The following is a 25,223-nucleotide window of genomic DNA, read 5'->3' as shown; positions in this document are numbered from 1 at the left end:
GGGCCTGGCAAACTTATGAAAGAGGAAGTGAGATCTGAAGGTAAAATGCATAGCCTTTAGCATGAGGTAAAGACCAGAAAAACCAGATTGCTGGGCTCATGTATTTGACCCTGGAGGGGGCCCACTGTGGTTGTTATTAGGACTGATAATTAGGGGTTGTTTGTTGCCTCATATAACCTCGCTCACCTGAATGATATGAACACCCGTCATAAAAGTGGCAGGATCATGGAACCTGGGAGCAGACCGGCTTGTATGTGTGTGGGTGAGTGTGTGTACACCTGGACATATGTGTCTGTATAGATGTACATCTTGCTGCCTCTGGGACAGTGGTTCTCAAACTTGTCTGTACGTGAGAATCATCTGGGGATCTTTTAAAATTTCAAAGCCAGGGCTACACACAAGATGAGTTAATTCACTGATTCTGGGCTGAGACACAAGCACTGGTAGTTATAAAGATCTCCAGCTGATTCCAATTTGCAGACAAGTTTAGGAACCCTTGGCGTATAAGAATTATAATAACAATATCATTATTATCATTTGAAGATGAGTAGGGGTAATGGTGGGCTTCCCTGGTGGCTCAGTGGGAAAGAGTTCGCCTGCCAATGTAGGAGACACAGGTTTGATCCCTGGATCAGGAAGATCCCCTGAAGAAGGAAATGGCAACTCATCCAGTATTCTTGCCTGGAAAATCCCATGGACAGAGAGGCAAGGAGTCTGGCGGGCTACAGTTCATTGGATCAGACTTAGCGACTGAACAACAAGAACAAGAGATAATGGTAATGACAGTGTTACTAGCCACCATTTATCATTTACCCACTGCTGCTTATAAGGCAGGCAGTGACCTGAGTATCTAAACAGCAGGATCACATCTAATCTGCACAGCAACCCTGCAAGATAGCTTTATAGGTGGTTGAATAAGGAAAGGAGGAAGTCATGTGTTTGTAACTGATGTCAGCTACGGAGTTGCTTAATCCAAAGTGTCAGGTGAAGTCTAGAAAGATGGAGTTGTTAGGCTTCTTTTGTTGATCCCAGAGTGACCACTGTGGTCATTGTTGGGGCTGAGATTTAGGGCTTGTTTGTTACCGCAGCATAACATGGCCCATCCTGACGGATGCAATCATCCTTTTTAATAACCACAGTTTGATTTAGAAGTCGATGTGCAAAAGAACATGTTGCAAGGTTATAAATTGAGGGTGAGTTTATTTTGGCTTGTGGCTTGGAAAGAGAAATGAGTGTAGTAAACCAGGCTATTAATCTTGGGCTGGTTGATTCATCCATCAAAATCCAAGGAATCAGGTGTAATAAATTAATAAAACATAACCTTGTGTTTGCACAGCACTTTTCTCAATGGAATACATGGTGCTAATGCAAACTCATGCTGCAGCTGGTCTTTTTGACACATCCTAGGAGGACTGTCAGGTTAGGTAGGGCTATGTGTTACTGTGAGGTAAAAACAGAATCTAATTCACGTGGGAATCCGTATGCAACATCTATAGAGATGCCTGACCGGAGTCTTGATGAGTAGTTTGGACAGGAAGCGTGAGGGGGTGGGAAGGATGTTTGTAGCAGAGGGAACAGCATGGGCAAAGGCACAAGGAATAGTACTTACAGGAACTCTGTGAGGAAGTAGTTCAGTATTACTACCAGGATACCATTCCCTTACTCAAGGGAAATTGGGAAGTCCCATGAAATCTTTCATTTCCACTTACTTCTTCATCCTTCAGTACACATCTCTTAACATTTTTTTCCCCATACCTTGGAACAGATTTACGAGTAATGAAGGGTCAAATAAGGATAATGTTGTGTTTTTTTTTTTTTTTTAATTTTTATCCATTGATTTTTGGTTGTGCTAGGTCTTCATTGCTACACATGGGCTCTCTCTAGTTGTGTCGAGTGGGGGCTACTCTTCGTTGTGGAGTGTGGGCTTCTCATTGCTATGGCTTCTCTTGTGGAACTCGGGCTCCAGGCTCGTGGGCTTCAGTAGTTGTGGCGCATGGGCTTCGTTGCCCCATGGCATGTGGCATCTTCCCGGACCAGGGATTGAAAACCCATGTCCCCTGCATTGGCAGGTGGATTCTTAACCACTGGACCACCAGGAAAGTCAAAGGATAATGTTGCAGTTGATCTCGTGTATCCTGGAAGATAACACCAGACAACACATCAAATGTTGCACACTGCTTCTTAGTAGAGATTTTTTGCAGGATTGTGTTGACACCTCAGTGATCCAGTCCAACCTTTGGAAATCAACTCAGCAGTTCTCTGATTGTAGATGGGAACCTGTGTGATCCTCACTCTGGACCCAGAGTCCAGGCCTAGAGGATTGTGTTCTATGAGCCCCCTTGGACCTGTCTTGGACTCCACCATTTAGCTAAGAGTACGATGTTGGATTAAAAATGAATTCCAAGGTTCTGTCCTTGTCTAAAATTAGGTGATTCATTCAGAAACTCTGATGCAGGCCCTCATGAATAACAAGTGGCCTATTAAATAACAATGTTAAATAAATGCTGAAATGAGAACCACATATATTTCTCTGAGTCTGTGGGTTCAAACAAGACCAGAGTTCAGGCAAGGTGGCATTTCCCTCTTCTTCTCTGCATTAAAACTAAGGATGGATGCTTTCTCATTAAACCTGTGTTCTTCTTTTTTTTTTTTTGCCCAGTGAATACTAAATTTGGTTTTTTAATTTATTTTTAATTGGAGAATAATTGCTTTACCATGTCGTGTTGGTTTCTGCTGTACAACAACCCTGAATCAGCTATAAGTATACATATAGCCTCTCCCTCTTGAGCCTCCCTCCCACTCCTCAACCTGTGTTCTCATGTGAAATCAGCCCCAGGATTTTAGAGAGGAAGCTAGCTAAACCAGTTAAGCTTCTTTTTAACTTGGACTTTATTGGTTCTCTCCTGGAAAGATTTCTTTTTTTTTTTTTTTTTTTTTCCTTTTTTAACCTTATACAGTATCTCTTCTTCTGTGGCCTTGAAACTGTGAGAATCTAAACTCTTGTCTTGCTCTTAGCTCCTGTTTGGCATATTCACATAATACTGTCTAAAGCTCTAAATTTCAACTGTTGTTTCACATAGCTGGTGACCTCATCATTTTGGCTAATTTGGGAAGAGGGGGGCAGTTTACATCTCACCTCCTTGTGCTGCTGATCCATTCCCTGGTTCCAGGGCTGTGGCCGTGCTGGGGGTTCAGAGTAGGGTAAAGGCCCTAGGATTGGGTTAACTCAGCTGTTTGACCAGCTGCCATGGTTTGAGTGCATGCCTTGTGCCAGGCATGGTGCCCGGCTCTGTGCTAGCACTGTGGATGCAGGGTTGACATGACAGGCATGGCTCCTGCCCTGGTGAACCTCACAGTGTTCAAGGATGTACACAAATCACCATGCAATTTACAATTATGATATGTCCTTGAAGTACGTAACACCGGTCCTGAGAATTCTCACAGCAGGGGCTCTGACCTGCTTTGCTCAAAGTTCAGATGCCTGGCGGTGATGAAGAGCTCAGGCGAGCAGTTGGAGGCTGGAGTAGCATGTAATCCCAAAAGCAAGGTAGGACCAGGTGAGAGGTTCAGGATGAAGCCCACAAACAGCACTAGGGTCCTGGTGATTTGATCAAGTTCAGCATAAGGGCTGGACGTCTCCTCCCTATCTCTCCCCACGCCCCCAGCGCTGACTCCCCCACACCAAGAGGAATGGTCCTTTCCCTTTACTTTCCAGGCTGTTTGTCTGTATCAGTTTCTTTGGCAGTTGTGTGTTGCTTTGTATCATAATAAGGTCCTGTGTCTTTCATCCCCTGGAAGGGAAGGCTGTTTTCTGTACTCTTTGTGTTTTCCCCAGTGTGTGACCCTGGTTGATCAGTTGGGTCATGAAAAGACCTACATTTTACCAGTTAATTTTGGTTTGTGGGCCTCTTATATTCTTCTTGCATCCACAGCAGCAGATCAAGAAGAGTAACAGGCAGCCCCTCCAAAGGCCTCCGAATTTCAGACTCACCAAAGCGTCTGTTGATTAGACAGTGAATGGGGAAATACTATCAACTTGGGGATAGTTTAATAGAAATAAATTAGCTTGTAATTAAAAGTTCAAAGTAAGTTGGCATTTCTTTTCTGAATCATATTACCTAGTTTTCTTTCTACCCCTGTGATTCTTTCCATTCACAGAATAACTAACCTCCAAGAGCCTCCTATTTGCTTAAGCCCTTTTGGCCCCTTCCTTCAGGTCTGCTGCCGTCTTCCATTGCGCCTTCATTTTTCTCTCTTTACATGCTTCTCTGTTCTAATGCCATTTTTTTGAACAGATACATTTATTCAGAACATTGAAGGAAAATAAAAATCTTTCATCCCTACTCTCATGTTGTCACTGAGATTTAATTTCTCTGATCCCATCTGCCGTTTCCCCATGAGGGTAGATATTTTATATGAGTGGCATTCTATTTTATGTATATACTTCTGTGCTTTGCTCTTTTTTTTTTTTCTTTTAATTTTTTTGGTGACTCTACACAGCTTGCCGGATCTCAGTTTCTCTATCAGGGATGGAACCTGCTCCCCCTGCGTTGGAAACGCAGGGTCTTAACCATTGGACCATGAGGGAAGTCTCTGTACTTTGCTCTTTAATATTCACAGTTTTTCAGTCAACAGATGTTAATTGAGCTCCTGTGTGCCAGGCGTTGCTCTGGTGGCTGGGGATAAACAGATCAGTGAACAGACCAGATCTCATCCCTGTTGTCCTGGTGCTTCTGCCTTATTCAGAGAGATTCACGATAAACACAGTACAAATTCTGTTAGGAGGTAATTAACATCATAGAACAAAAGTAGGGTTAAAGAAGGTTGGGATTGTTAATTTATAAAATATTGTCTCATGTTGCTACCATCTTTGCATGTACATACGTGCTGTGTACTCAGTCGCTTCAGTCATGTCCGATTCTTTGAGACCCCATGGACTAAAGCCCACGAGGCTCCTCTGTCCATGGGATTTTCCAGTCAATAATACTGGAGTGGGTTGCCATGCCCTTTTCCAGGAGATCTTCCTGACCCAGGGATTGAACCCCCATCTCATATTTCCTGCGTGGGCAGGCGTGTTCTTTACCACTATCACTCTATGTACCTGCTGCTGCTGCTGCTGCTAAGTCACTTGTCGTGTCCGACTTTGTGCGACCCCATAGACGGCAGCCCACCAGGCTCCGCCGTCCCTGGGATTCTCCAGGCAAGAACACTGAAGTGGCTTGCCATTTCCTAGGGGTTGCTTATTATCCTTGATATCGATGGATTATAATTTATTGAAAACCTTAGAAATATAAACTTTAAATCTGGAGAGGACTTAAAAGTCATTGAGAGTAGACCCTTCATTTTCAAAGTGAGGAAACAAATCCAGAAAAATGAAATGACTTGTTCAAAATTATCCAGCCCCTAAGTGGCAATGCAGAAGCTTTTAAATTGTTATTAAATTAGTTTTCATTAATTCTAAAGACAATTCTTTCAAATTCAACTATGCTATTCCCTGTTGCAGGAAACTTATTTCTGGTTTTTATTATACACAATGCTAGTATGGGCAGCTTTATGCAAATACTACCTTAAGGTAGGAGGTTAATTAATAATTAGAAATCATAACAAACAAGGACTTCCTTGGTGGCTCAATCAGTAAAGAATCTGCCTGCAATGCAGGAGACATGGGTTCGATCCCTGGGTGGGAAAGATCCCCTGGAGAAGGAAATGGCAACCTGCTCCAGTATTCTTGCCTGGGAAATTCCATGGACAGAGGAGCCTGGTGGGCTATAGTCATGGGGTCGCAAAGCCAGACATGACTTAACAACTAAACCATCACCACCTTTGCCAGGCACTGCCCTAACTGCTTTACTTGCGATAACATCATTTTGACAGTGGATAGATACCATTACTTTCCTAGTTTTTACAGATGAGAGAATGAAGGGAGGAATTCAGACTCTGAGTACAGGGTCTGAGCTCTCAGCCACTGTGCCATACAGCCTTCTGAGTCTGAATACTAAAACTGCAAATTTCAAAACTCAAAATAAATAATCTGTAACATATAATTGTTTTAACCACTTGAGAGTTTACCAAGACCAGGGATGTCTTAGATTTAGTTGTATGTCACTGCTGTTTTTAGACTAAAAAGTGGTTGACTATGGAGGATTTCCTGTTCCGTCTGTTAGTTTAGTTAACCCTGACAATAGCAGTGAATTAGGTGGTTATTGTGCCTATTAAAGATGAGTAGTTTAGGCACTTCCTTGGCTGTCCAGTGGTTAAGCCTTTACCTTCCAACGCAGGGGGTACAGGCTTGATCTCTGGTCAAGCAGCTAAGATCTCATGTGCCTCGTGGCCAAAAAATAAAAACATAGAACAGAAGCAATGTTGTGACAAATTCCATAAAGACTTTAAAGAAAAAATGGTCCACATAAAAAAAGAAATCTTAAAAAAAAAACTTGAGTCATCTAGTATTTTAGATGAAGCTTGGACACTGAGAGATTAAGTTAATATTTGTAGAAAGAAAGGGGCAAGTAGGAAGCAAGGAAGCTTGAGTGACTCATGCCTGTCAAGAGCTTTAGAGCCTGGGGTCTAATCTTGGCTTCATCTCTTAGTAACTTTGTGACCTCCAGCAAAATACTTAACGTTTTTTTTTGTACCTCACTGGAATTTTGTTATCCGGAAACTGCTGCTGCTGCTAAGTCGCTTCAGTCATGTCCAACTCTGTGCGACCCCATAGATGGCAGCCCACCAGGATCCCCTGTCCCTGGGATTCTCCAGGCAAGAACACTGGAGTGGGTTGCCATTTCCTTCTCCAATACATGAAAGTGAAAAGTGAAAGTGAAGTCGCTCAGTCGTGTCCAACTCCTAGTGACCCCACGGACTGCAGCCCACCAGGCTCCTCTGTCCATGGGATTTTCCAGGCAAGAGTACTGGAGTGGGGTGCCATTGCCTTCTCTGGAACTGGAAGCAATAAAATCTTTCTCTGGATCTTGTTATAAGGGTTGGATTAGAACATGAGTGGAAATCAGCCAAAATGAAACCATTGATCAGAGGTATTGGTGGTAATAGTTGCTTCTGTCATTACCAGATTTCAATCCAAACTCGTTTCTCTTTCCTCTAACTATGATATTTCTGGAAAACACATACAAAAATCTCTTTTTTTTCAAACTGAGGTATTCTTGCCTGGAAAATTCCATGGACAGAGGAGCCTGGTGGGTTAGTCTGTGGGGCTGCAAAGCGTCGGACACAACTGAGCAGGCACACGTACAGTAGTCGCTTTGCAATGCTGTGTTAACTTTCAGGCGTATGGTGCAGTGATTCAGTCATGTGTGTGTATTGTTTTTTAGACTCTTTTCCATTATAGGTTATTACAAGATAGTGAATATAGTTCCTTGTGAAAGTTGCTCAGTCATGTCTGACTCTTTGTGACCCCATGGACTTGGACTATATACAATCCATGGAATTCTCCAGGCCAAAATACTGGAGTGGGTAGCCTTTTCCTTCTCCAGGGGATCTTCCCAACCCAGGGATCAAACCCAGGTCTCCTGCCTTGCAGGCAGATTCTTTACCAGCTGAGCCACCAGGGAAGCCCAAGAATACTGGAGTGGGTAGCCTATCCCTTCTCCAGCAGATCTTCCCGACCCAGAGATCGAACCAGGGTCTCCTGCTTTGCAGGTGGATTCTTTACCAACTGAATTATCAGGGAATCCCATAGTTCTTATAGTTCCTACTTACAGGTAGGTCTTTGTTGTTTATATATTGTATCTGTAGTAGTGCATATCTGTTAATCCCAAACTCCTAATTTATCCCACCCGCCTTCTCTTTTGGTAACTGTAAGTTCACACAGAATCTTATTTAAATGGCATCAATAAATTAGTGACCCCTGACACAATTAGGGATTCTTTTTTTTTAATTTTTAAAAAACTTTTTATTTTATATTGGAGTATAGCGGATTAACAGTGTCATGATAGTTGTAACCAACAAGGGATTCTCTTCCTTCATAGTTTCCTCTGCCTCTGTTGGGGTGCCATAAAAGGTGGGGGAACAGCAGATCAACCTCTCTTTGGGTTTCTGGGTCACAGTGGGGTGAGGCCTGGGAATGGATGGCTCACCGAGCCCTTCCTCTCCCTTCCATCCCTCTGGATCTGACTTTCAGACATCTCAGCCCCACCTTCTGTGACCCCTTCCTATGCCTGTGCATCTTCACAAGGTGACCTGGCCGCTGTGGGGGGGAACAGGTGGGTCAGGCTGTGGGCGCACTGGAACACTGAGGGGTCCTTTTGGAGGGGGGTCTGCTTCTCCAGGTGGGCAGGGGGGGATCTTTTCTTGTGGAGGGTGTGACTTTTGAGCTGAAAATGTCAAGAGGTTCTTGAACCACACAAGGGGACTGAGAGAACTGTTTGTGGGAAAGGCCAGCATCCGCTTCCGTGTCCTCGTAGACTTTCCTGTAGCCAGCGCTTCTCTAAGTGGGGCCCACAGACTGCTTACGACATCAGTCAACTCCATGGACCAGCCCATCCCTCTTGGGAAAAACCTAGCCATAGAACAGGGTCTGGGAAGGAGACATGAAGACGTATGAAGTCTCTGCTTTCTTCTTTTTATGTTCAAGTCTTGACAAGAAGACACGCTCTTTGCTTCTGTCGCCTGTATCAGCAGCACATTCCTGAAATGAACTCCTCGACGTCGTCCTGGCTTCATCGTACTCGAGCTTTTCCGGCTGCAAACAATTTTGCTTCTAGTTGATGGGGACTCTAATGACTCCAGGCGGTGAATGGATGGTGGGGAGTAGAGTTCTGTAGAAATACAGCTCGAAAGCAATACAAACACAGAGCGGAAAAGGGGAGGCTGGTGAAGAGGGGAGGGCTGTATTACAGCGTGTTACCTTTGTTGACATTGAAGACATCAACCCTTTACCTTGACACTGGGAAATTTGTTAAATGCTTTGTGGCGTGGCACAGGGTCCCACATGTATGTATTATAGAGCCTTTAACAACAAGTTGCTGAAGTACCTTTGTTAAGGAATATGACCAAGATAGATCATGAGATGAAACACAGCAGATGACAATTCAAAATATGAACCATTTTTATATAAATCAATGCATTATCTTTACATAGATATAGACATAGTAAAAACATTTGGAAGCGTGTCCACATGGTATGGGAGGTTAGCTCATGGGGTGTTTATATTTTCTTCCTTTTGCTCCTCTGAATTTTCAGATTTTTTCTGCAATCAACATGTAAATATTGTTCATATAGTCAGAGTGAGAGGTAGAGGAAGCCAGAAACCTCTTTTTTTTTTTTTTAACTCAAATTTTAACCCCTCAAATCTTTCCTCGTATTTATTGAGGTCTTCTAGGAGCTGGGTGGGCACACCCAGGTGTAGGGACAGGTGTAGGAGTGGGCAGGGTAGCCTGGCCTCTGCCTTCACTGAGCTGACATTGTGTTGAAAGTCTTTTTTTTTAATTTAAAATATTTTTTTAAGCTCAAAAATAAAAAAATTACAGGTTGTGGTAAGTGCTAGAAGGGGGGAAAAAAAGCCAGTGACATACGAGGGAATATGGAAGGGAAGGTCGACTTTAGGAAGGAATGGAGGGACCACTTTGAGGAGTGACCCTAGAGGAGGCTGAGACGCAGCTGCATGGCAAGTGTATTCAGGGCATAGGGAGGGGCCAGCAGATGCTGCCTTCCTGCAGGTCACTCAGAGGGATGGTGAAGCTTGAACTGCAGCTGCCCAGTATGAGCACTGTGTTGTACTTGGAAATGTGAGGAGGCTCAGGGATACACCTTGTAACTCTGGGGGCATATGGCCATACGGATAACGTATGGCCTCTGAGAGATTGGTTAATGTTTTGCTAAATCACAGGAATGTATGGGGTTTGAACTGTTGAGTCTGTTCTTTGGTTCTTTTTGAGGAGCAGCTCTGATGTCATACTTCACGCTGGATAGGCTTTGAGCCCTGCTCAGGGATTCCCAGGCCTCCTTCCCCATCCTCTTTTGCATTCATTAAACTCACACATTGGGTGGATGCTCGTCTCTGTAAGGCATGACCCTTGACTCTTCATCCTCAGCCTGGGTGGAAATACCTGGTAAGGTGCCTCTTTGTTCAGGGATTCAGTATCGACTGATTCCTCAAAAAGGAAGAGGAGAGCAGTTGAGAGAATTCCCTGAAAGTTAGATTAAGGACAGACTCGATACAGAGTCAACAAAAGCTATAATCTTGGTGCTTAAACATACTGGATGGTGTATTTGAGTTAACAGTGGCAGCAGTTATTCACGGAATCCTCTTTAAGCGCCATTGGACCGTACAAATCAAGAACCATAGCAATGTTCAGATCCTTTGACCCATCGATTAAAATCCATGGAACTTATGCTAAGGTCATCATTTTTTTTTAGTGGGGAGAAACCAAGAAAACAGTGATGTCTATTCTGTAATAGCAGTAATAGTAATGGCAGAGTACTTTGGGGTTTTGAACTCATTTTCCTGCTGTTGATCAGTCCCTCAGTTGTGCCCGACTCTTTGTGACTCCATGGACTGTAGCACGCCAGGCTTCCCTGTCCTTCACCGTCTCCTGGAGCTTGCTCAAATTCATGTCCATTGAGTCAGTGATGCCATCCAACCATCTCATCCTCTGTTGTCCCCTTCTCCTCCTGCCTTCAATCTTTCCCAGCATCAGGGTCTTTTCCAGTGAGTCTGTTCTTTGCATCAGGTGGCCAAAGTATTGGAGCTTCAGCTTCAGCATCAGTCCTTCCAATGAATATTCAGGGTTGATTTCCTTTAGGATTGACTGGTTTCATTTCCTTGTTGTCCAAGGGACTCTCAAGAGTCTTCTCCACACCACAGTTCGAAAACATCAATTCTTTGATGCCCAGCCTTCTTTATGGTCCAACTGTCACATCCATATGTGACTACTGGAAAAATCATAGCTTTGACTATACAGACCTTGTCAACAAAGTAATGTCTCTGCTTTTTAATACACTGTTTAGGTTTGCCATAGAGAGTAGACATTAGGATTCCCATGGTCGATAAATTCTTTTCGACAGCTTTGTAATTTCCACATGCAACAGGGTTGCCCAAGTGTCTCCCATGAGAGTTGCAGCTTTCCTGGCCCTTGAGGCTACACTTTTCCAATACCCTTCACCTAAAGGCTCCCATTCCTCGCTCAACTCATCCCTTGCAAAATGCCCAGAGTCAAATGAGTCCAGGGTGAACCAGGCGTGCAGGGTGTGGACCTTTAGCAACTGAAAGGAAACAGAGCTATTTCAACATGATGAAATATTCTGCAGCCTTAAAGTGATAAATGTGCCTGGAAAAATAGGAAAAGATACTAGGAGGTAGTTGTACATATCTGAAGATACCAACTGAAGCAGTGTTCATTTACATGGATAAAGGTTGGAAGAGAATAGGAATGAAAACTGGAAAGGTTTTGGGATTGGATGGTGTCACTGTCAGATTAATCTGTGAAGCTAGGAACCGCAGGGTCATGCATGACCCACAGTTTCTGCTTTTTCTTCCCCTAAATTCCACTAGTCACAAACATGTGTAGATTCTATAATACATCAGTAAATACCTCAATTCTGTTGTCCATTCTTTCTCTCCACTGCCAGTTTCCTAGAACAGGCTCTTACTATGTCTCGCCTGGACCTCACAACAGCTTCTCTGGTTTGCTGGTCTCTACTGTCTCTCCCACTGTAGTCCACATTGGACACTGTGGTCAGAGTGATCTTGGTATAAAACACCTCTGATTATGTCTCTCCCTTGCTTAGAAGCTTTTATTTACTGGTGGTTGCCTTCAGGAGGCAAGTTCAGACTCCTTAGGATGGTGTTTGAGGAGGTCCTTTCCAACCACCCAGTCGTCCCCCCAAGCATGTCATGACCTCCCCTTCCTCTGCCCCTGTGCCTTTTCTTCTTGGCCCTCCCCCCATCTCTTCAAGACCAAGCTTATCCTCTCTGAAGCCTTCATAGCCATTCCAGGGAGAGTTAGTTGCTCCACCCTCTGAAATTACAACAAATCATGCCATGTTGTAATTGTGGGGTTACAGCCCTTCCTTTTACTGAATTTTGAGCCCTTCCAGGACAGGAGCCACATGACTTACTGACTTCACCCTGTGTCCCGTGGTGCCTGGGACACAGTAGAGGGGCAAAACTGTGTTGATTGAATGACTCAGTGATGGGATTTGTAAAAAGCAAAAGAGGAAATGCAAGTCAAAGGCTTTTAGTACAGTGCCTGACACATATACTAGGATTCAAAAAAAAAAAAAAAATGCTAACAAGCCACCATGGTTAAATCATCTTTAGAGCCTAGTACTTTTATGTAAACATCTTTTTTTGCATCCTTTGTTTTTTTCAACCTGAGACTTTGACCACAGCTGAAATGTGATTACATTTATGCAGAAGGATGAAGAAGGGATCATGGAAGAGTAAATTCATCACTTTACCTAGGTTTTTGTTTTCTGTCCCCTCTTCCAGGACCTCCCACATGGGATAGTGGCAGAGCTTACACAGGTCAGGAACATGTGTAGGCTGATAAGGAGAAAGGTGTCTCTGAAAAAAGCAGTCTGTACTCCTCTTGGGTCTCATCCTCTATTTTACAGTTATCACTCATCAAATGGATTGTTTTCTTTGCTGGTCTGTAAGCTCCTCCAGGCCAGCATCATGTCTATGTCACTTTCCAGAAATAAAATTCGGACCAATGAATGACAGTTGATGGGTATCAGATTTCTGATCAGTGTCAAAGAAGAGGCTCCTAGGACTTCCCTCGTGGTCCAGTGGTCCCTGCTTCCACTGCAGGGGTGAGGGTTCAGTCCCCATTTGAGAAAATTCCACATGCTGTGGAGTGAGGCCAAAATAATTAATTAAAAAAAGAGGCTCCTCACAATTAGAGGATAATGAGCTCCACATAATTGGAGATACTTGAGCTAAACTGGATGTTCACGTGTTGAGGATATTACAGACAAGATTTCTCCTGCTCTCCATGGGAGACTCGGTTCCAGGTGTGTGGTTGCTGGCTGCTCGTATCTAAGGGACTGAGCAGGTGTAAGAACTCTTTCTCTGGCTCAAAGAGAGGACGGTGGGTCGATATGGACCAGAGTTATTTAAGAGTAGGTGTCCGTGTATCAGACAAATGGATCAGAGTTCTTGGATTATGGAGACTGTTCTGTTACCATCAGTGTTTGCAAAACATCAGTGCCCTGTGTTCCATTGAAATTGATAAAGATTATAGTGGATACAGTGTAAGACCCCCAAATCATCCTTAAGTAAGATAATTAAGGTAAAAGTTTGAGGTCTAGGACTCTTGCCCTTAGTGTGTGCCTTGATAAAGCCACCTGCTCTCTCCATGACACTCTTAACCACATTTCTTTGTAATATGGCCAGTATCACTTGGTCTCCATGTAACTCAAGAGCAAGACAGAAAGCTACATACGGTTAAGTGCTGCCTTCTATATCTGGGGCAAGGAGTATTTGCTTGGCTACCTATGGTAAGGCCCAGATCACTACTGGGATCTTACCTATTTGACTAGAACAAGGGTTCATAATCAGGGTTTCATAGATAGGCTTCCTGGATCCAAAAATTTCCTGAAATTATGTGCAGTTCGTTTGCCTGTATGCATTAACCTGGAGAGAAAAGTGCATACTTTTATAGGATTTTCAATAGGGATCTTGATCTCAAAATGTTTAGGACCATTTACCTTCATACTTACTATCTGCTTAGCAGTCAAATTGAAAATATCCGTGGGAGATGTGATCGTTATTTACACTTTGGCATTAATGAAAAAAATCTGAGTTTCATAACGGTACTAGGATGAGCTAGCTAGATGGGATGTTTTTGTTTTCTAAGAGGGAACCTTTATGTTCAGAGTGAAAGGGGAATTTGGGGAAAATGAAGCTGCGCCCTCTACCACATCCAACTTCTCTGTCCATCAGATAGCATTACCCAGACCAGACCCCAGAACAGAGTCTCATTTATCTGAAAGTGCTCTGTGTAGCACCATGCAAGTCTCAAGTGGCGCCTGGTCTCTGTTCTCAGACTGATTATTTAACACCTCCCAAGGGCCTCTCCACGATACCATCGCAGGCGATAACGGTGTACCTCTCTGCTCTGGGGAGCCTGCCAAGCACATCTGCAGTATCTGGGAGTTTAAGACTCAATCAGCACCTGGCGGAGAGGGAAAGGCGTGCCCGACTTTGATGGGTTAAGCAGAGTCCAGATCTGCGAGTCTCGAGTTCCATTTTCTTCCATTTCTGAGCTTACTGGCCTGAGGCAGGTCACTGTCACCTCTGAGCCTCAGTTTTTCCGTCTGTAAAATGAGAAGGCTGCAAGACGCGGGTCCACCCAGAAGCCATCTCGGTCTTTAAGGTTCTGCCCCTTTAAGGAGGGCGGGGTCGCGGAGAAGGTAGCCGCGCCCCCTTCCTCTCCACGCGGAGCCCTCCCGACCACCTGTCTCCGGCCTTGCCCCGCCCCCTAGGGGAGGGGCTGGAGCAAAGGGGGCGGGGAAGGAAGACTGGGTTTACCTTGCGGGGCGGGCGCGCGGCGCATGCGCACGGCCGGACAGGTCCGCGGCGCCCTCACTTCCTGGCATTCCCCCTTCCCCCTCCTCGCCGTTACCCTGTACATCCGGGTCATTTGCCCTCCCCGCTCGGAGGAGCCGCCGCCGCCGCCGCCGCTGCCGCCGCCGCCGCCGCCGCCTGGCTCGTCGCGGCTCCGCCACAGGGGCAGGTGCGGAGGGGCTCCCGGTCCGGCCGCCGCCGCCGCTGCCCCGCTCCGGGCCCGGGGCTCCCCCTAGCGCCGCTGAGGAGCCGCCGCCGCGGCTCGAGGAGGGCGGAGGAACGGGGCTGAGAGAGAGCGCTTGGAGGCTCGCGCGGAGGGTGAGTGGTTTATTTTTTCCCCTTTTCTCCACTTCCCTCACACTCCTGGCTCGCCTGCTCCGCGACCCCATTTTGGCGGAGAGGCAGGCGCGGTGGGGCCGGCGCGGGGCTTCCTCATCCCCCGCCCACCCCCCCCCCCCCCCCCCCCCCCCAGCCGTCGCCGGGGGCCCGCCCCGGCGCCCACCCCCGGCGCTGCGGCGGGCATCTCCGCGGGCGCCCCGGGCCCTTCCTCCGCGCCCGGGCCGCCCCGGCGCTCATTCATTCGGTTCTGCCTTTCTCCGCCCCTGCCTCCTTCCACTCGCGTCTCCCCGCGCGTGCTCGCCGTCCCCTCCAGTGCTCAGTCCTGCCTCCGCCCGTGACCTTTGGCTCCTGGGCGCTTCCCCCTCCCACGTCGATGGTCGTCCCCCGACCCGGAGCTCCCACCTCCCTTTCCTCCCAGCGGCCGCCTTCCCTCCCTCCCTCTCTCCCGGTGCTGGTCCCCGGATCCACACCCCCTTCTCTCTCGGACTCCGCCACGCCTCGCCCGGATACGCGGCCCTCCTGGTCACCTGCCTTGAAGTTGGAGCCCCGACCCCTTCCACCTGTGCCACAAGACCGTCCGACTCAGGTGCTGCGTGGACCTCTGATCCTTAGCATTTCAAGTCCCGGTTCTCAGTCCTAGGGTGTGGTCTTAGCTGTGTTTCCAAAACACACATTTCTACTATAATTATCCAAATGCATGACTGTCAAACTGTAGTGGAAGTGGCACTTGCTGTGTGTGTGTGTGTGTTTCTCTTGGTTATTCTGGGTCACACCAAATACTTGCCCCCACGCCGCCCCGCCGGAGGAGTGTGTGAGTGATTTGCTCTGAATGTAAAATTTGGCCGAAGATTGTTACTCTTTCAACTCCTCCACATTCCTTCTCCCGCTGTTCCATGACTGATTTGCAACATTACCTGTTAATACTGTTTGTTGGTGAGGCTTCTTCTCGACTCATCTGTCACCAGCAGTTACTGAATGTCCCCCAGTGTGCGGAATACTGATGAAATAAATGCCTGAATTCTTGCACTGCTACAAAATGCCATTCTGGAGAAGACAAAGATTTGGGACATTTGTTTCCACTTTCTCTCCCCACACCCCCCGTAAATTTATTGAGTTTGAAATCTTTTTACTCCTTCATGTGTAACGTGGAGAATGTGTATCAGTTGTGTGTTCTTATAGTCTTGCCATTTGGAAGACTGGCATTCCAGAGCAGTGTTTTGTATAGCTCAAGGAATTTCAGTCACTTGGGTGTCCAGAGACTTATTGCAAATCGTTTTAGACTAATGTATCAAGAAAAATAAACTGATCCTTTTAATTCTTTAATTATACTTAATAATAGAAACAGAACCTCTGTGTCTGGAACAACTTGGTAATTGGGGCTTATTTGATAGCCTGCTTGTAAAGTGTTGCAGTTAACTAAAACTGCCTGATTCAGCATTCATAAAATGAAATGACAGCAGTTTTTCTAATGTGACATTCATAGTTCATAATAATGAACTCCAAGGAAGGTCCTTAGTCCTGAAGTGCACCTTCCTTCGTGTCAGTTTGATACAGTTGCTGTCAATATTAATAGCATGTGTCTAACAGCCCTATCTTCTGGCGAGGTAGGTACTAAAAATGTGGTTGGCTCTTTGTCCCCTGTCAGGTTTTGGATGACCACTTTAAGCACAAAGATGACTTTACTTGGAGTCAAGATTGCATTTTTTTTTTGCAGAGCAATTTTCCTGGGTAATATATATTTTAAATTCTTTAAAACTTTAACAGTTATGTAGCTACTTGAGAAAACTCTCATTTTGTAAAATGGAGGATAAAAAGTATGAATTCTGGATTATTTGACAGTTGCATCAAGGTTAGATTTTTCTCGCCTAAGAAAAAATGGTTGATCAAAGGAAGGCATGATTAGTAAATTGACCCTAGACGCCCCAGCAAAAAGTACAGTTTCAGGAGCTGAGTAAAACTGAGTGAATGTAGTTTATTTCTGATAGATTCCAAGTGACATTTAACAGCAAACTTAAGATTTATTTCTCTAAACTTCCCCCTTCAAATGGGTGAAAAATAGTGTCATTCTTGAGGTTATTTGATTCATTTAAAGTGGTCATTTACCTTTACTTAGTAAGTAATTGAGCAGTAGAGACAGATGCTTATTTCATTTAATCCTGGTCTCCTTGGGGAAAATATTGTACTGTCACTTTTATGAGGTTACTTAACTCATTAATTATTGATGCACTCGCTGTTAGAACATATAATTTGCTCTTTTCACTGTTTAAGGAAAACAAAATTTCAAAATACTTAATTATATTGTTAGTGGCATGCCCACTGTTACTTTTGGTCTCTCCTTTTCTGTTACTATAACAGGGTTTAGCACAGTGCCTGCCTGGTGCACAGTGGATATGCAATAAATGTTCTGACTAATTGAATGAATGGCAGGTTTGGAACAGTTAGACTGTAACATCATTTTGTAATTAGCAAAAGTTTTAGAGAAAGATGTTGATTGCTCTCAGATGCAGTTTTCTCAGGTGACTTGTACATTTTGAGGATTGTTATATATAATTATTTTTAAATGCTTTGAAATCTTTGGGGAGAAACTACAATAGACATCAGTTTGTGATATGCTTTAGTTCAGTGAAGGAATATGTTCACTGAAAATGGATATTTGATGTATGTATCTTGTCAACATTCATGACTAATGGTAATTCAGATAATTTCTTGTATATTTAAAGTTTCTAAAAATCAGCATAAAAATTCTTGAGTGTGTGAGCTCATCCTGTATTATAATCAGTTCATTAAACAAGGTTAATTTTTCAAGGAGCATTTTTTCGTATAGTAGAAAAGTAACGAATCTGATAATGTGGCAATGTTGACTTAACGTTTCAGTGGTGGTGATGATAATGATGTTAATAGTAACTGACATGTACCTAGTGTGTGCTACTTGCCAGGCAGTGTTGTAAGATATTTAATCTTTACAACACCCTAATTCTAATAGGTGGTAGGATTACAGACTAGGAAACTAAGCTTAGGTAACTGAAGGGACACAGAGATAGAGGACTGGGTGTGTGCCCTTCATTATTACTCTGTAATAGTGAACCCCTCTGTGCCACATTCTCCACACAACCCTGCAATGTGTAGGTTAATTCCTAGTTAATTCTTAAGTAGCATTAGGAAAGTAAGGCTCAAACTGCTTAGGTAACTTGTCCAAGTACTTGCCCAAGTAGGATCAAGAAGGCTGGCATTTCAGCCCAGGCCTCTGCGACTTGTAGTCTTCACTAAAATTATTTCAAAGTACTAATTTGAGGTCCTGTATTTTATGTTGTATATTTAGAAGGCATACTTACTTAAAACAGTGAGTCTCCAAACGTTTTCACCTGCCACACAGGATGGATAATGTTCACTCTTCTCTGCTGTCTGTGAGCATATGTGTTAACATGTCAGTTGCTCAGTCGTGTCTGACTCTTTTCAACCCCATGGACTATAGCCCACCAGGCTCCTCTGTCCATGGGAATCTCCAGCCCACCAGGCTCCTCTGTCCATGGGATTCTCCAGGCAAGAACACTGGAGTGGGTTGCCATTCCTTTCTCCAGGGGATCTTCCTGACTCAGGGATCCAACCCAGGTCTCCTGCACTGCAGGCAGATTCTTTATGGTCTGAGCTACTGTGAGCATATACAGGATTATAATTTCCTGTCCAGTGGCTATAACTTCACCCCTTTCCCATTCACACAAGTATACTGGAATGCAAATGAGTGACATTTGTAAAATTTTTTAAGCAAGGAAATCATTCTTAGAATTTTGATCCTTTAACTATACGCCATTTCTTGTGACACGCCCCACATCCTGATTGTGGTACGGACCATGGGTGAGAATGGCTATTTTCAAAGACACTGGGTGATTTTGTAGAAGACCTAATGCAGAGATATATTTCTGTAGCTATTTTAGTTTATTTTGAAAAGATGATGTCTGGTACTGTTGTATACAGCATTCTGAAGCTTTCAGTCCTGTACAGTCATTTTCTGCCTTGTGAGTAATCTCTACTTGATGTGTTCTAGTCGGTGCATTATGTCAGCTCTGTGCTAAATCTAAACTGATAGACACCTATCACTGTGTCTGTCTACATTGTGCCCCAAAATCTTTCTCTCAGTCGTAAATTAGCATGTTCTCAAATAATCCAAATTACACTGAATACTGAGGTCAGTTTCAGAAAACACCAGAAAAAAAAATGTCATATTCCCAGATATTATTACTTGGGATTGTTGTTTTTGTTCAGTTGCTGAGTTGTGTCTTACTCTTTGTGGCCTCTTGGACTGCAGCTCACCAGGCTTCCCTGTTCTTCACTGTCTCCTGCAGTTTGCTTAGATTCATGTCCATTGTGTTGGTGATACCATTCAACCATCTCATCCTCTGTTGTCCCCTTCTCCCCCTGGACTCAGTCTTTCCCAGCATCAGGGTCTTTTTTCAGTGAATCGGCTCTGTGCGTCAGGTGGCCAATGTATTGGAGCTTCCAGTAGGTTAACCCTAACCCTCTTAAGCTTCAGTCATTCCAGTGAATATTCATGGTTGATTTTCTTTAGGATTGACTGATTTGACCTCCTTGCTTTCCAAGGGATTCTCAAGAGTCTTCTCCAGCACCACAATTCCAAAGCATCAATTCTCTGGCACTCAGCTTTCTTTATGGGCCATCTTTCACATCTGTGCAATTACTACTGGAAAAACCATAACTTTGACTGTATGGACCTTTGTTGGCAAAGTGATACCTGTGCTTTTTAATATGCTGTCTAGGTTTGTCATAGTTTTCCTTCAAAGAACAAGTGTCTTTAATTTCATGCCTGCAGTTACTATCTGCAGTGATTTTGGAGCCCAGAAAAATAAAATATCTGTCACTGTTTGCACTTTTCCCCCTTCTCTTTGCCATAACGTGATGGGACTGGATGCCATGATCTTAGTTTTTTGAATGTTGAGTTTCAACCCAGCCTTTTCACTCTTCTCTTTCAACCTTATCAAGAGGCTCTTCAGTTCCTCTTTGCTTTCTATCGTTAGAATGGTGGTATCTGCATATCTGAGATTATTGATATTTCTCTCTGCAATCTTGATTCCAGCTTGTGATTCATCCAGCCCAGCATTTCATGTGATGTACTCTGCATATAAGTTAAATAAGCAGGGTGATAATATATAGCCTTGACATACTCCTTTCCCAATTTGGAACCAGTCCGTTGTTCCATGTCTGGTTCTATTACTTCTTGACCTGCATACAGGTTTCTCAGGAGACAGGTAAGGTGGTCTGGTATTCCCATCTCTAAGAATTTTCCACAGTTTGTTGTGATTCACACAGTCAAAGGCTTTAGCATAGTTAGTGAAGCAGAAGTAGATGTTTTTCTGGAACTCTCTTGGTTTTTCCATGATCCACCGGATGTTGGAAATTTGATCTCTGGTTCCTCTGCCTTTTCTAAAACCAGCTTCAACATCAGGAAGTTCATGGTTCACATATTGCTGAAGCCTGGCTTGGAGAATTTTGAGCATTACTTTACTAGCATGTGAGATGAGTGCAGTTGTGCGGTAGTTTGAGCATTCTTTGGCGTTGCCTTTCTTTGGGATTGGAATGAAAACGGACCTTTTCCAGTCCTGTGGCCACTGCTGAGTTTTCCAAATTTGCTGGCATATTGAGTGCAGCACTTTCACAGCATCATCTTTCAGGATTTGAAATAGCTCAGCTGGAGTTCCGTCACCTCCATTAGCTTTGTTTATAGTAATGCTTCTTATATTTCTATATTTGGGATTATTTATGCCATTTTTCTGTTCTTAATGTGGGTATTGGAGAATTAAAGGCACTAACTTCAATGAAAATGGAGATTGGCTACATCTTGAAGTGGACTTTTATAGTTTGTTGATTTGTGCTCTTCTTTTTGGCTACGCCATAGGGCTTGTGGGATCTGAGTTCCCCAATCGGCGATCAAACCCAGGCCTTCAGCAGTGAAAGCCTGGAGTCCCAAGCCACTGGATGCCAGGGAGTTCTTGACTTGTGCTCTTATTGATAGAGTCTCCATGTAAAATTTTAGTATGTATGGACAAAAGCATTTAAGTCCTGATTTGCTCTTTACTGATAGTATTAATATTCTCAGATTATCTGTAAGATATGAATAATACTATCTTTGCTACATGATTCCCAACACTGTTGTGAGATTTTTGTATTTATTTCAGTGCCATATAATAGGGGAGGAAGAATGTAATTTTATTGAAGTGATGCATTTTTAAGTTGAATGATCATTAAAATTTTTTTGTTTTGATATAGTTCTTTGACACCTGGCACAATATGTGGTATATGATTGCTATTGATTACTCAAATAGTTATTGAGCACATAAGCAGGGTTACACAACAGTGAATAAAATGTTAGTGATCCCTTTTTAACAGTAGAAGCAAAGACAGAGGAGAATAGATAGTATGAATTTAGTAGGTACTTAATCTTATGAGCAAGGATAAATACCCATCTTGTAATGCCATCTAAACTGAGATCTGAAGAGTGGACCATTAGTCAGTCTGGCAAAAGGAGAAATGCATGGACATAGAAAGGAGAGGCCAAAGCCTGGAGATGAGAAAAATCCTGTGTATCTTACAAACAGTTACTGTTTCTGTGTGGCAGTACTGCAGGGTATGAAGGAGATGTGGGAAAGAAGTGGACAGGAAGTGCGCTGTGAGGCTGGCTGGCTGAGTCATGTTAACAGGTTCAGGGCAGTTTGGACCAAAGGCCACTGGAAGCCATTATAGGACTTTAAAGGGGGTGAGAAATACTCATTTATTTTTTCAAAAGATTGTTCTCAAAGCTTTTGGAGAATGGATTAAAGGTAAAGTAAGACTGGATACAGTTGAGCAAGTTCAGAGGCTTTTGCTAAAGTCCACGAAATAACTGATAGTAATCAGTGCTCAGGTACTGACAGTGGATGGTCTGGCAATACAGGGTTTATAGATGTGGGCTCCACTGAGCCCATAACTTTGTGTCCAGTGGTAAAGTAGAGGATGAGTTTCCCCAGAGGGCTCTCCACCTCTTTTTCAGGTAAAGTTGAGATGTTGTGGAGCTAAGGCAATCCAGATATATTCTCAAATACTTATTTTCAGTTGACTCTCCATCTTGTTAGTCATTGAGTATGAGCTGACCCACCCCAAAGTAGAAGCATCAGACTGGAACTCATGAAGCCTCCCTGAGTCAGGCTTTCTGTTTCCACAGGAGCCCAGTAGCCAGCTGCTTAACAGAAGCAGTTGGCCTGATAGCTGTGTCAGGGAGGCAGAAGAGTCCATCCTCTCAGGGGCACCGCCAGGTGGCACCTTTATCAGAGGCTCCAGTCAGTAAAATCATGAGTCACAGAGACTTGTCACCAGAAATGGTTCTTAAGGCTGTGGAGCCTCAAAGGTACTAGCACTTTCCTGCATGCAGCCCTTCCTGATTGGGAGAGTTGCCTCTGGGACTTACAGGATGGGGAAGTTCATCCTATACCGTAGGATGGATGTAGAGGCAACAACAGGAGGACTTTAAAGTGACCCAGAGAGCCTCAGCCATAAGTCACTTCATTTCCCCTCCCTACTGTAAACGCTGCCCACACCCTACTCACTGAATCTGGGTATTGGACGAGATCAGAGAGTGACCACGTGGGTTGTCTGTGTCTAAGAGAGCCATAAAACTTTAGTTCTTCTCTAAAGTTTCCTGGCCAGCTTCTGAGGGGTATGTGTGGTTTTCTGGGGGTCAGGCAGACCTCAGCCCTACACCTTACTGTTTTCCTCCGAAAAGCAGAAGAATTTGGGAGGAGGAGTACAGAGGGAGAGAGAGAAGTGGGGGATGTAGTGGAGAGCAACTCTGTACCAGTAGTCAAGGCTTTGCATTCCCTTTTGGTCATTCTCTTGTAATTCCGCCAAAGGAACTTCTTTTCGGTCCATCATCCAAAGCTCTTTATTTTCAGCAAGGTAGTCTTTACTTACGCAGTCTATTTTAGCTCTGGGGCCTCTGGCTCAGCAGTCACAGCTATTCACCTGGAGACAGGACTTGTTTGCCCATTGTCATGACACATCCCTTCCTCTGCCAGTCCAGGGTAGAATGAGTAACAACCAAGTCATCATTTCAGTGCCCGATTTCAATCCCACTTCTCACTGCTCAGCTTCTAAACATGAATTCAACTCCTTTCATTAACAGGGCAGTGGATTCTTATTCCTGCCTTCTCTCCACTCACCACTAGAATAACTCTGAGATTCCAGTGTGTCTTCTCATTTCCCAGAACTCTGCCCTCAAGGACCTTTATCCTCTCTCTTTGAGTCCTGGCTCTGTCAGTATCCCATTCATGTTGCCAAAACTGTCCAGAACCATGACGACCTGAGATCCTATCCTGCTTGCAAGCTAGTAAGTTTCCCTGCTACAGTTTCATGGATGCTGGTAGAAGACATGAGTCCCCTGTGTAAGAGCTGAAGGATAGTTGATTCTTCTCAGTAATATTAATAGCAGTAGCCAGAGTATCAGCATTTGTAATAGTGTAATTTCCTGATCCTCGGGTACCCGTAGTGGCCCATGTTATTGGAGAGAAGCCCTTCATTGAGGGAACCCAAATCTTTTGTAATGAGCAGTAAGCATGCCTGTCCTTTGCTCTAGAGGGAGTCATTGTTTTTATCTCTCAAGGCTGTTTGCTCCACAGATGTCCTTGAAAATATAGTCCAGAGCAAAAAGACAGTCAGTACCTCTGCTTGCAGCATGTTAAAAACACAGACCTATAGAAAGTTGTTTCCCAACATACGTAAATTGTATTTCAGTAAATCTGACTTTAGAGAGGTAGCTGACATTTAGTAAGAACACAATATGTATATTTGTTGGTGTTCATTTGGTTGACCTGTTTTTGAGGGCAAACCTCTATGCAATGACTTCTGTGAATTTTAGGATTAATTTTCCCCAAGGTAAGTTGCTAACTAATAACATGTACTTTAAAAGCAATGTGTAACATGTTCAGATACCTTTTGATTTGGGGAAAAAAATTACTTGTGATCTTTAAGGATTTCAGGAACGTTGAAGTGAAATGTGAGAAAACTTGTAGATTGATGCAAGGAGTGGGGTTACTTTGCTTTTGTTTATATCAAATTGTATTACGGTTCAGTTCAGTCACTCACTTGTGTCCGACTCTTTGTGACCGCATGGACTGCAGCACACCAGGCCTCCCTGTCCATCACCAACTCCCAGAGCTTGTTCAAACTCACGTCCATAGAGTTGGTGATGCCATCCAACCATCTCATCCTCTGTTGTCCCCTTCTCCTCCTGCCTTCAGTCTTTCCCAGCATCAGGATCTTTTCCAATGAACCAGTTCTTTGCATCAGGTGGCCAAAGTATTGGAGTTTCAGCTTCAGCATCAGTCATTCCAGTGAATATTCAGGACTGATTTCCTTTAGGATTGACTGGGTGGATCTTCTTGCAGTCCAAGGGACTCTCAAGAGTCTTCGCCAACTCCACAGTTCAAAAGCATCAATTCTTCAGGGCTCAGCTTTCTTTATGGCCCAACTCTCACATCCATACATGACTATTGGAAAAACCATAGCTGTGACTAGATAGGCCTTTGTCGCCAAAGTAACATCTCTGCTTTGTAATACGCTATCTAGGTTTGTCATAGCTTTTCTTTCAAGGAGTAAGGTCTTTTAATTTCATGTCTGCAGTCACCATCTGCAGTGATTTTGGAGCCCGAGAAAATAAAGTCTGTCACTGTTTCCATTGTTTCCTCATCTATTTGTCATGAAGTGATGGGATGCCATGATATTAGTTTTTTGAATGTTGAGTTCTAAGCCAACTTTTTCACTCTCCTCTTTCACTTTCATCAAGAGGCGCTTTAGTTTTTCTTCACTTTCTGTCATAAAGGTGGTGTATTTATTTTTTGTTTGTTTTTGTTAATATGTTTGATTTTTGAAAGGTGAAACCTTCCCTACACCCTCAACTGTATATGCTACTTCCACGCCCTGAATATCCTATGTGTGACAAATTCTGATGACATTTCCATCACTGATAGGGTTAGACAAAGTGCGATCACTAGCACTGATGTTATTTTTTGCACTTGTTTTGTGCTTCTAGTGTGACAGAATGTTTGCTAAGAGCTTCACAAAATACTTGGAGCCAAAGAATCTGTCTGTAAAGGGGGAGACCTGGGTTTGATCCCTGGGTTGGGAAGATCCCCTGGAGAAGGGAAATGTTACCCACTTCAGTATCCTGGCCTGGAGAATTCCATGGACTTTATAGTCCATGGGGTCACAAAGAGTCGGACATGACTGAGCAACTTGCACGCACAGTCACAAATATTATTAAGTGAAAGTGAAAGTTGCTCAGTCGTGTCCAACTCTTTGCAACCCCAAGGACTGTATA

The 25,223-nt window shown here is 44.0% G+C and overlaps 1 protein-coding gene across 10 annotated transcripts in view; it reads left to right on the top strand.

Annotated features, from left to right (window-relative positions):
• CYRIB (CYFIP related Rac1 interactor B) overlaps positions 1-25,223 on the top strand; it is a 147,819-nt gene that overhangs the window by 48,253 nt on the left and 74,343 nt on the right. The window contains exon 1 of one of the 10 annotated variants that reach the window (XM_025265499.2): positions 14,747-14,842. The exons of the other annotated variants lie outside the window; for them this stretch is intronic. The gene's annotated coding sequence lies outside the window, so the exon portion shown is untranslated. Of the gene's footprint in view, positions 1-14,746; positions 14,843-25,223 lie in introns of those variants that run through there. 10 annotated transcript variants of the gene reach the window in all.

Source organism: Bubalus bubalis, chromosome 15 (assembly GCF_019923935.1).
Source record: "Bubalus bubalis isolate 160015118507 breed Murrah chromosome 15, NDDB_SH_1, whole genome shotgun sequence".
NCBI lineage: Eukaryota > Metazoa > Chordata > Mammalia > Artiodactyla > Bovidae > Bubalus > Bubalus bubalis.
Note: the sequence above shows the minus strand (reverse complement) of the source record. Positions and strands in the feature narration are given on the sequence as shown.